Source organism: Bidens hawaiensis, unplaced genomic scaffold, assembly GCF_021521415.1.
Source record: "Bidens hawaiensis isolate Kalapana, Puna unplaced genomic scaffold, B.hawaiensis_p1.1 tig00054172_1, whole genome shotgun sequence".
NCBI lineage: Eukaryota > Viridiplantae > Streptophyta > Magnoliopsida > Asterales > Asteraceae > Bidens > Bidens hawaiensis.
Genome location: NW_027506289.1, coordinates 64,284 through 74,381, shown reverse-complemented (window position 1 = coordinate 74,381; position 10,098 = coordinate 64,284). Strand labels below are relative to the sequence as shown.

General features: G+C 38.0%; 2 pseudogenes across 1 annotated transcript; both read right to left on the bottom strand.

Annotated features, from left to right (window-relative positions):
• Positions 1 to 5,204: 5,204 nt before the first annotated feature.
• LOC143617386 (wall-associated receptor kinase-like 1) lies at positions 5,205 to 7,595 on the bottom strand (annotated as a pseudogene).
• Positions 7,596 to 8,459: 864 nt separating this feature from the next.
• On the bottom strand, positions 8,460 to 9,676 carry LOC143617384 (cytochrome c6, chloroplastic-like; annotated as a pseudogene). Its single transcript, XR_013150821.1, has 5 exons — positions 9,499 to 9,676; positions 9,304 to 9,391; positions 9,191 to 9,222; positions 9,059 to 9,113; positions 8,460 to 8,988 (listed from the first exon to the last, which is right to left on the bottom strand). The product of XR_013150821.1 is annotated as a cytochrome c6, chloroplastic-like (transcript).
• Between the last annotated feature and the right edge of the window lie 422 nt (positions 9,677 to 10,098).

Genomic DNA, 10,098 nt, shown 5'->3' with positions numbered 1-10,098 from the left:
TTTCCTCTTTAAAATCTTGGTTACTCGTTTTTAATTGATTTATAAAATTAACTACGCTGTGGCGAAGTTACCTTTCAAGAGAACTTAATTACTTGGGCGAAGTTACCATAACTTCACCCCTGGGGTTTTCAAAAATGATATAACAGGCATTTGAGGTCAAAACTGGTCAAACCTTTTTCTTCGTAAACCCTCGGCGAACTTAATTTGTGAATCAATCTCTTTTTAATCCGTTTCTCGTGTGCGATAAAGGTTTATTAACCTTTTTTGGATCATAATTTATATCTTATTGTTGATTTTCTGCACCACAATGTCAGTTTAAATCAGTTTGGTTCGCAAACCCTTGAAGCACTGATCATCATCGTTTGAGGTTGTTTTGGTAACACTATGGTAGTTCGGAACCTTAATCTCTATATCTTATACCTATGGATATTGTTTGATTGTCCATTCTTCAAATCAACTGGGCGATTACTGTTGCAACATTTATGCGGCGAAGTTAGGGTTAAGGCGAAGTTAATCTTAACTTCGCTCATATAACAACCTCGCTGCATAAACACTTGTGTCTAATGTCTTCATCTTCGTTTATTTACTGTGCACTTGGGAACATAACTGCGTAACTGTTCTCCATACCTAGCGAAGTTATGTTTCACGCGAAGTTCCAACTTCCCTTTAGCCATAACTTCACCTCTATCGTCCTTGCGAAGTTAAACGTTGTATGCACTAATTATATAACTTAGCTCATTTGTTTGTTCAGGTATGGCTGTTATGGCTGGTGCTGGTGGTACAGGTGGTGATGAAGGCGGAGGTGACAAGAGAGAGTTCTTTCCGGGTCACAATATGTACGTTACTTTGGATCCGGATAGTCGTGGGGCCGAGGATTTTCGTTAAATCATCTTGTTTCTCATTCGTTCTCGTATTTTTCATGCTATTACTACTACTCTACCGATATCTCTTCCAAACATTGAAGACTTCTGGAGAATAATGGAGTATGACTGTCGAGTTGAACCTCCGGTTATGCGTGCTACAGTGAACAATCGAGTAGTGCAGTTCTCGGCCAATCAGATTAGGGAAGCCTTATAGTTTGGGGTTGAAACCACTCAGGATCCTACCGAGTTTTCGGCTACGTTCAGAAATGGAGCCTTTCTTCGTATGGGGTATTCGGGTCTGTTGGGAGATTCACAACAGCGTAAGGGTTTTCTATTGGACCAGTGGCGGTTCTTGATGCACGTATTAATTGTGTGCATGTCTGGTCGAAATGCTGGATCTGATGGTATGGGTGCAACGATGCAACTCCTGTGTTTCAACCACCACCCGTGGTACAACAAGCACCTATTGTTGATCCAGTTACAACTCCTGCAGAACAGGTTGATCTTGAAGTTGCCTTTGGAGGGCAAGGTTTCTTTGATATGGGTACGGTAGATCCTACTGAACTTCAAGCCTCTATAGCTGCAGTTTTCTGGTGTGGATGTGGGTCCGTCTGTTGCCTCTGTGGAGGATTCTGAGGGAACTTTATCTGATTCCTCCACTGATGACGTTTTTTAAGCACAGAGAGTTCTTGCCAGACAAGATAGAATTTAGGGTAAACGGAAGAAAGACTCAGATGATAGTGAATCGGATTATGAGGAGGAGTTGTATCGTTTGGTACGAAGATAAAAGAAGGCCAAAGTCGGTGAAAGTTCAAGTGTGGTGCATTTTTCCCCACCATCGTTATCTGGTATGTCTATGTTACCTCCTTCTTCAGCTGATTCATTGCAGGTGACCTCGAGTGTACCTTTGGTGGCCGTATCTGCACCATCTGGTATAGCTGCATCTACGGTCCAGTTGTCAGCACTGGAGATTGTTTCTTTACCACCCCCTACTATTACTCCATCAAAAGTGGTTGCTAGGTTTGTTGAGTCTACATTGGTAGCAGCTGTTGGGTTGTCTGTTTCTATCTCACCCACAGTTCCTATACAGCAGATATCTGATATTCCTGTAATCTTGAAAATTCCACCACCATATGCTCAGGATACTTCACACATGAACTTTGATTTTGATCCTAATTTGTTTGATTCAGAGAGGATTGCGGCTCTTGAAAGGGTGGTTGCTGCACAGTCAAGGGTGAATGTTATTCAAATTCAAGCTATTAATCGTTAGGTGGCAGAGAATCAACTTCATACTACACTTCTTGTTGAGCATGGTAAGTTGTTTGATAAGCTAAAACAGTTCTTAGCATCTCAGGGGGAGTCGAGTTGCAAGGGTGATGAGTTAAGAACGAAGAAAAGACAGTTAAGAGATGATGATCCCAATGCATCGAAAGATGCAGGTGGTGAGCTGCCAAGAACTGAGCAAACTCTTGGGGCTTCCACATCTCAGGGGGGGTCTGCTGGTCCATCGGGCAGTGCAGGTGGTGAGACAGTGGTTGTTGATGATGAGGATGAGTTGGGTGACGATGTGCTGACTGTTAGTGAGATTGAGAAAATTGGTGAACAGATAGAGATTGACAGTGGGTTAGAGGAAGGAGAGATAATTGATGATGATGTTGAGCATGATATTCCAAGCGTTGATCAAGAGAAACTGGTTCAAGATGAAAATGTGTCGGGCGACTCTGAGTGGGAAGAGCAGCCTAGGTGGAAAGAAGGCTGTGCTAAGTGGTTCATCAAAACTAAGAAGCCAGTGGTACCCGCGATGTTCAAGAAGAGTTATAATATCAAGGGTTATGTTGAATCGAAGAAAGGTATTATCTGCTGGTTGTATGATGAGCAGTTAAAGTTGTTTGTGATAAAAAGATATGACGGGATTCAATATTTTGCTAAGGCGTTGAGATCGCTTAACACTTTGCCTGAGTGTGAAGTGAAAGATTTGGCTCGGTTGAGATTGATAAATAGAAGTGATGATGATTTTGCAAGATGGGTTGGAAAGATAGTGTGGAAGGAGAGTGTTAAGGAGAAAAAGTTTGAACTTTTGAAGCCTCAAAAGGGGAAGCTGATTGAAGATAAGGAACGAGGTATGCGGGCTGATGGCAAGCCCTGGATGGTGATAAAGTACAAGCCGATTCGTTGTTTGAAAGAGGTTCCTATGAAGCTTATGCCCCAGGATGTGTTGAAGGATCTCAAATGGTGGTATGTTGATTGTCAAACTGCTGAAGCTGTGATGGAAGATGAAGACGAACAGGAAATCTTGAGAGTGTATGATCCAATGCACCTGGTTAATTTGTCTCAGGCTGATTTGCAGGTACTCAATGATAAGAAGATTTTCTATATTCCTGTGTGGAAAGACGAAGAAAAGAAGTACCAGAGGGTGGTCTCTGTCTGCGTGAGACAGGGCGTTCATGCTTGAAGACGGTGGGTACGTGATTTTTGGATTACAAGACATGGGAAAGATGTTAGAGATATGAAGCTACTGCCAAGGGGGGGTCTGTTGGTGCATGATGTCAGTAGTTCATTTATCTCGTGTTTATCGTGTCTGTAATCGTTACATTGTTCTTATCTGTTTGAACTTGGTAGTTTGCTTTAGTGTTAGGCGAACTTGTGGGATAGCGAAGTTAGGGACAACTTCGCCTAGCGTATTAGGCGAAGTTGTCGTTATATATATTCCTTAACTTCGGCTCTTTTGTATTAACTTTGGACGGCTGTGTTTTTTGTGACATTGGGTGTTACGTGTTTGGTATCATTGTTTATCGATATTGCAATATAACAAGTATTCCTTTGTGTTTGTGTGTCATTTACGTATTACTCTTGTAAACACTCGTATCATATACGTAGGGGATTCCGCAGCCTCGTGTTACGAGATACTCCTGTGTATATCCGGCTGGGAACCTACATTTAATTCATAGCAATAATTATTAAATGATGATGATGATGATGATGAAATGAGATCGTTTTCCGCGAGGGGGGGCGGGGGTTTGTGGAAGCCCAAACCAAAATTCTAAATCAGTGTGGACCCGATTAATACAATATAGTCTGATCATATTGGGCAATGTGGCTCTCCAAATTAAAGAGTGCGATGCTAAACACAAAAAGGAAAATCATTGTTCCAAAATTTATAATAACTAACATAATATAGCAACTAAAAAGTGGGCCTTGAAACTGGGGTTAGTAATGCGTTTGTGACTTGTGTTTAATAACTAATCAAGCATTATTCATATGCTTCAAACTACTTTTACTGCTCAACAAAATCAAAATGGTACATGCTAGGGAGGGGGGCAATCTTGACCCACATCATTTCAAAAAAGTTAATTTGAGTTTTTTTTAAATTAAATAAGTTGGTTTGGGTCAGAGAATTTATTTAAATGAGTCAAAATGAGTCATTTAAAATTCCAACTTGTTATTTTTGGGTCAAAATGGATCGACAAATTCAAAGAAATGGGTCGATGTGTGTTAGTGTCCTAAGAAAATGTAGCGAGTTTCAGATCGGAACGGGTTTTCACATGAGACAGGTTTCAACACAAAACGAGTTTCAGAATGGAACGGGATTGGTTCAGGTTTCAAGCCAACACGAGCTTTAACACGGAACGGACTAGGTTTGGTTTCTTTTTGTTCGATTCCGGACCCGTTTATTGTTTCGTTATTGTCCATTTTTTCAATTTCATTTTTGTTCAGTATCAATTTTTTTAGTTTTGTTTTGATTGATTTTTTCGATTCCGGTTGATTTGGTTCGGTTTGCCTTTTTGTTTCATATTCGTAGATTTTTTCGGTTTCGGTTCGATTTCTCGGTGGGTTTTTTTATGGAACAAGGACAATGGAGGAAACATTTTAGTTTTTATTTTTATTTTTATTTTTATTTTTTATGATTTATATATTGAGCTATGATTTTTTATTATATTTTAAATATTTTTTGAGGGGTTTTTTTATCTTAACAAGAAACCCATCAGAAAAAAATTCAAAAAAAAATCGTAACTCAAAATATAATATAAATAAAAAACAAATAATCTAAAAAAACTAAAATTTTGCCTTCGTTGTCCTCATTCTATAAAAAACGAAACTCGTTCCGACCCAAACCAAAACAACTTTTTTTAATTGACCCGTTCTGACCCTAACCCATTCTGACCCAAACTCGTTTCGACCCATGAGTCGTTTTAACCCATGACCCGTTCAACCCAACCCAACCCAACCCAACCCAACCCATTTGCCACCTCTAGTATATACAGTTTAGTAAGAAAGAAGATAGATAAATTCTTTATTCTTTACATACAACTTTTTTTTTATCTAAACAGAACACTAGCTTGGAGAGAACAAGACTAAGTTAAATAGCACATTAAAACATAGCGCGTCCAATTACTGATTAATGTTGTCTTTGAAACTCAATGTTGTTGGTATTGATCGACTCGTCATCTGTAAACATCATTAGATGTTCATTAAGTTTAGCTTGTCCAAAACTAGTTTGAATTGTAGAAGGCACATATGACATTCGCATGCCTTCTAACTCCATAGCTACTTCTTTCATTGTTGGCCTATTTTTCCCAATGGTATTCAAGCATCGCATTGCCAAGTTCGCTATTCCCCAAATCACACCCTTTGAATCCTCATTTTCAATCACCGGATTAAGTATAGGAATCGCACGACCTCCCTCCATGGCAAACATAAAGTAGCTAAACTTCTGTGCTCTACAAATCTAGTTAAAGATTTCGGCTTCTAGCAAAACAACACCAAAACTATAGATGTCACTTTTCTCAGTGAACTAACTCGACTAGAAGTACTCGGGATCGATCAAAGTAACCAAATGTGCCTTTGACTAAGGTAGTTAAGTGAGTTTGATCTAGTGATACCAACCTTGAGGTTCCAAAGTCAGAAACTACTTTTCATCCAAAAGTATATTTGTTGTCTTGATGTCCCTATGGTAAATTGGAATGGGGTCTCTGAATGTAAGTAAGACACTGCTCCTGCAAACTTTGTAGCAATTTGCAATCTCATGTTCAAAGAGAATGGTAACTCGCCGGTATTATCTTGTATATAATCATACAATGTTCCCTTGAAACAAATTCTGAGACAAGTAGCGGAACTTCAGTTTCTAGGCAACATCCCAACAGTTGGACCACATTCCTATGATTGACTTGTGCAAGAATCGCAACCTCATTGATGAATTGCTCTAACTGGTTTTCATCAACAATCTTTGCTTTCTTAATTGCTACAATCCTTCCATCCGCCAACATGCCTTTATACACCGTACCTTGACCTCCTCGTCCAAGGATTCTATTCGCGTTAAAATGGTCTGTGGCTGTTTCCAACTCCTTGGAGGTGAAAAGTATGGTTTTATGGACTAAACCCACTTGAGTTGCTTCTTGTTGTTTAAGAAGTAGACCACCATTGAGTTTTAAAAACTTTTCCTTTTGTCTCTTAGCTATTGTCTTTTTGATTAGTTTGTACAGTTCATAGATGAACTTTGCTAGGAAAAGCATCCCAATGCATATACTAACACCTGAAAGAAGCATATACAATGCAGAAAATTGATTGAATGGAATGAATTATGTGTCAGTAAACTTCATTGTCTTTCTAGGAAACTGATCGAATTAGTTCATTCTTAATATAATGGTCATGGAGAAAGTAACAAATTATTGTTTCCTTCATGCATGAAGCTTGAACTGAAATACTTAAATAATCCACCAAGAGTATTGGTTACCTAGAATAACACCTTGAGGTGATTTGCTGCTTCTGAAAATTCAAGTATGAAATACCCTAGGTTTACAGCGTGGCCGCCAGGTACCGTCAAAATCATCAAGGAATGATTGTACATAGCGACATTGACAGATTCCTCCAGCATCCTGGCATGTTCTGCAACCTTCAGATTCTATAATCAGATAATATAATGGGTAAATTTAATGCAAAAACTCAAGACGAAAACTTCAGATTCTAAAATCACATAATACCTTTGCAGTTGAGCAAATACGGGTTCCCTATACGACCAACACCACAGGAACACTTTCTAAGATGAATAGAACTACCATTACCAAAATCCAGTGAATATTCTCTCCTCTTACGTTCCCAACAATTAGGAATTTCGTGTATGTCATCGTTTGTTGGGAACCATAAAAGTGATATGGGAAAATAAAAGGGGTTCCTCATCGTCAGGTACCCATAATGCCGAATGGTATGAGATACCAATGGTGTGATGCCTAAGAAGGCAGACCCACAAGCTCCATCTTCACCCAACCTTTTCAAGCGAGTAAGATCAACACTATACGACTTCAAATTCCGGGGAACGGTTACTCGACAACAACCAAGGCCAACACAAAGATCTCTTTCTTTGGTAGTGTAATTAATGCAAGTAGTTGAACATCCAGTACTTACCACTTCCCCATCACCCAAGATAGCAGCATAACCACAACCCTCAACAGTGAGTATGTTATGTGATCCAGAAAACACAAAGGGACTCTCACCAAGGTCGATGCTTGGGATGTAATTGATATTCAGGATTGGATACCCGCAACGAGAGATTACCGAGGCATTAATAGTGACCGTTTGTTCTTCCAAACTTACGTCCAACGCCTCCATGTTGTTGAATGCAGAGAGGTAAGGTGTGGAGGAGTTGCAATCGACAACGTATCATTTTTTGACAGAACAATTTGCTCCTATTCCAAAAGGGTATGGAATCATAACGTTACCGCATGTATCATTACATCCTTTCTTGGCGTAATCAAAGGATTTTGCTGATGACTTTGTTATTAAAATCATGACAAGTATATGAAAGACGTGAAATTGCTTCATATTTTGTTACGTACGTTTAAGGATTGATCATAGCAGAAACCTTAAGATCATACATTTATAGATGGATTATGGATAAATATGCCGTGTAATTACAGTTTTGTGTCGAACAATACGGTTAACGAGAAAATGACTTCAAATTAATGAGCTTAGTTGCAGTCAAAAACTGGTAATTTTGTTAGAAATAATTAAACTAAACTTAGAAGGGTATTTATAGTCATTATTGTAATGTCAAGGTTAGAGTCGTATTTATTATTGTAATTAGTTAGGGGTCATTGTGTAAACTTTAGAAGTTAGAAACTAATTTATACGTAGGTTTGTGTCTGTATATATTGATGGAACAAACAATGTCATATTGTTGACTGCGACTTCAAGATTGATCTTATTTCGATTAATCCAAGATTCTTATTTATCAATTCGTTGTTTATATTATCGTGTGTTCTTTGATATTCTACAAATTTAGCCCGGCTAATTCTTCGCACGCATCTGGTTGATGGTCAGTTAGCCTATCTATAATATAGGTTTTAGTTATCAGACATTAAATGCATTTACATTTTATAGCAGGTCATTATTGTGGTAGATTAGTCAAAATGTTAGGTTAGGATGTGAACGTAAGCACCTATGAAATATGGACAAATATTATAACCATACATATCAACAATGAAAACATAACTGTTTTGCCTATGAAGTGAAGGGCTGGTGCTCCCCGATCAACAGAAAAGTCTTCGGGTTGAACACGACATAGGCAATTTATAGTTTTGATTTAGTCTAAACGGGTCAGGTCATTTTCGGTTAAACTTGTGACACATTTACCTAAACTGGTCATGTTTAGGCCAATGTGACATATGCTGACTCGTTTAACTCAATTAGTTTTGTACTTAATCTAAATATGTTTAGGTTATAACTTAAAACTGCTTATGTGTTTTATGCCAAACTTTAGCAGAAAAATATTATAATCATGAAGTACTATAGCTTAAATGTAACTATTTTAAATGTAATATTATGCAAAACCTCATACACGACTCGCTTAACACCCCTACCATGTATCACCACAAATTAGGTTAAATACTATAATGACACCTGAAAACACATACATATACGATGAATGCTGGTTACTGACAATTGCCATAGACAAACTATCCTCACACCTGAATGTTAAAAACACAACAGATCAATCTCCACCATTTCCTATGTTTGGCCATCCTTGATCTGCTTGTGACTTCACAAACTCGGCTAGAAGTCTTATTTCACCTTCCTGTAAACGAGGTCCAAACGTGCATTGACCCCTCGGTGTACACATCTCCCCAAACTCCTGCATCCACCATGCCATTATAAAACAGATTCTATGTAGTCAAAACAATGTATTTCAAGATGTAACTTACAGGCATTCTCCCTTTCCCATAATATGTTATATCCTCGGTCGTGTCAACTCCATTCCTATCACAGCACAATCATTTTACAAAATTCAAATTTAAATTACGAAAAAATAAATTTATGTTGATTATTTTTGATACCTTTGAAGATCTTTAAGAAACAAAGTTGCACCCTGGAAGAACACATTGAAATTAAATTATAAAAATTGTTACTGTCACAGATAATAACTATTGTATTGTTTAAAGAAACACACTGGTTGTAATATGTTTCCACCCGCATCATGACATCCGATGCAAATAACGAAGCTCCTCGCTGTACATCTATTGGCTGACCATATGAAACTATATAAAACATACAAATAATTACAAAAATTAAGTGTTTAACCAGCATTTGGGGATCTTGTAATTTACTAAATTTTAAATTGCAATGAGATAAGGTTTGAGTAAACCTGGGGGAGTGATGACAGGAGATAAGGCTACAAATGCTGCAAGTAAAGGTGGGGCTAATCTTTGTACAAACTTCAATTTGTGTTGTGGGTTCACCAATTGGACTTCATCTTCTTGTTTCCTCCTTTTCTGGGTTAAGTTGCTGCTGCAGTTGAGATTAATGGTGGATAGCAGCAGCATAGTTTGTGAAACAGAGATTATTTAGATCACAATTATGAAGATTTAAACCGTTAATATTACCTAAGAAAAATAAGATTATCTTCGAATATGTGCGTTTTAATCACTACCGGAAAAGATGAGCCGGTCCAATTAGGAACTCGGCACTGACCGGTCCGGTTAAGAGTGTAGTAGAATTTATTACTATTATTTTTATTATTGGGTTTACCAAGTCGACACCAAACTAGAAATATTTGATTAAAATTTGTATGTCACTTGAATTTGATGGACACACATATTTTTCCCAAACAACTGAATAGTACACTTTCACAAAGTATTATAGATCTTCATACCAAGTTGTTTCAGACTCCAAATACCTATCAAACATGTGTTAACCATTCTCTTACGTTAGTTGACGTATCACTAATATGTACTTCGGTAACGAT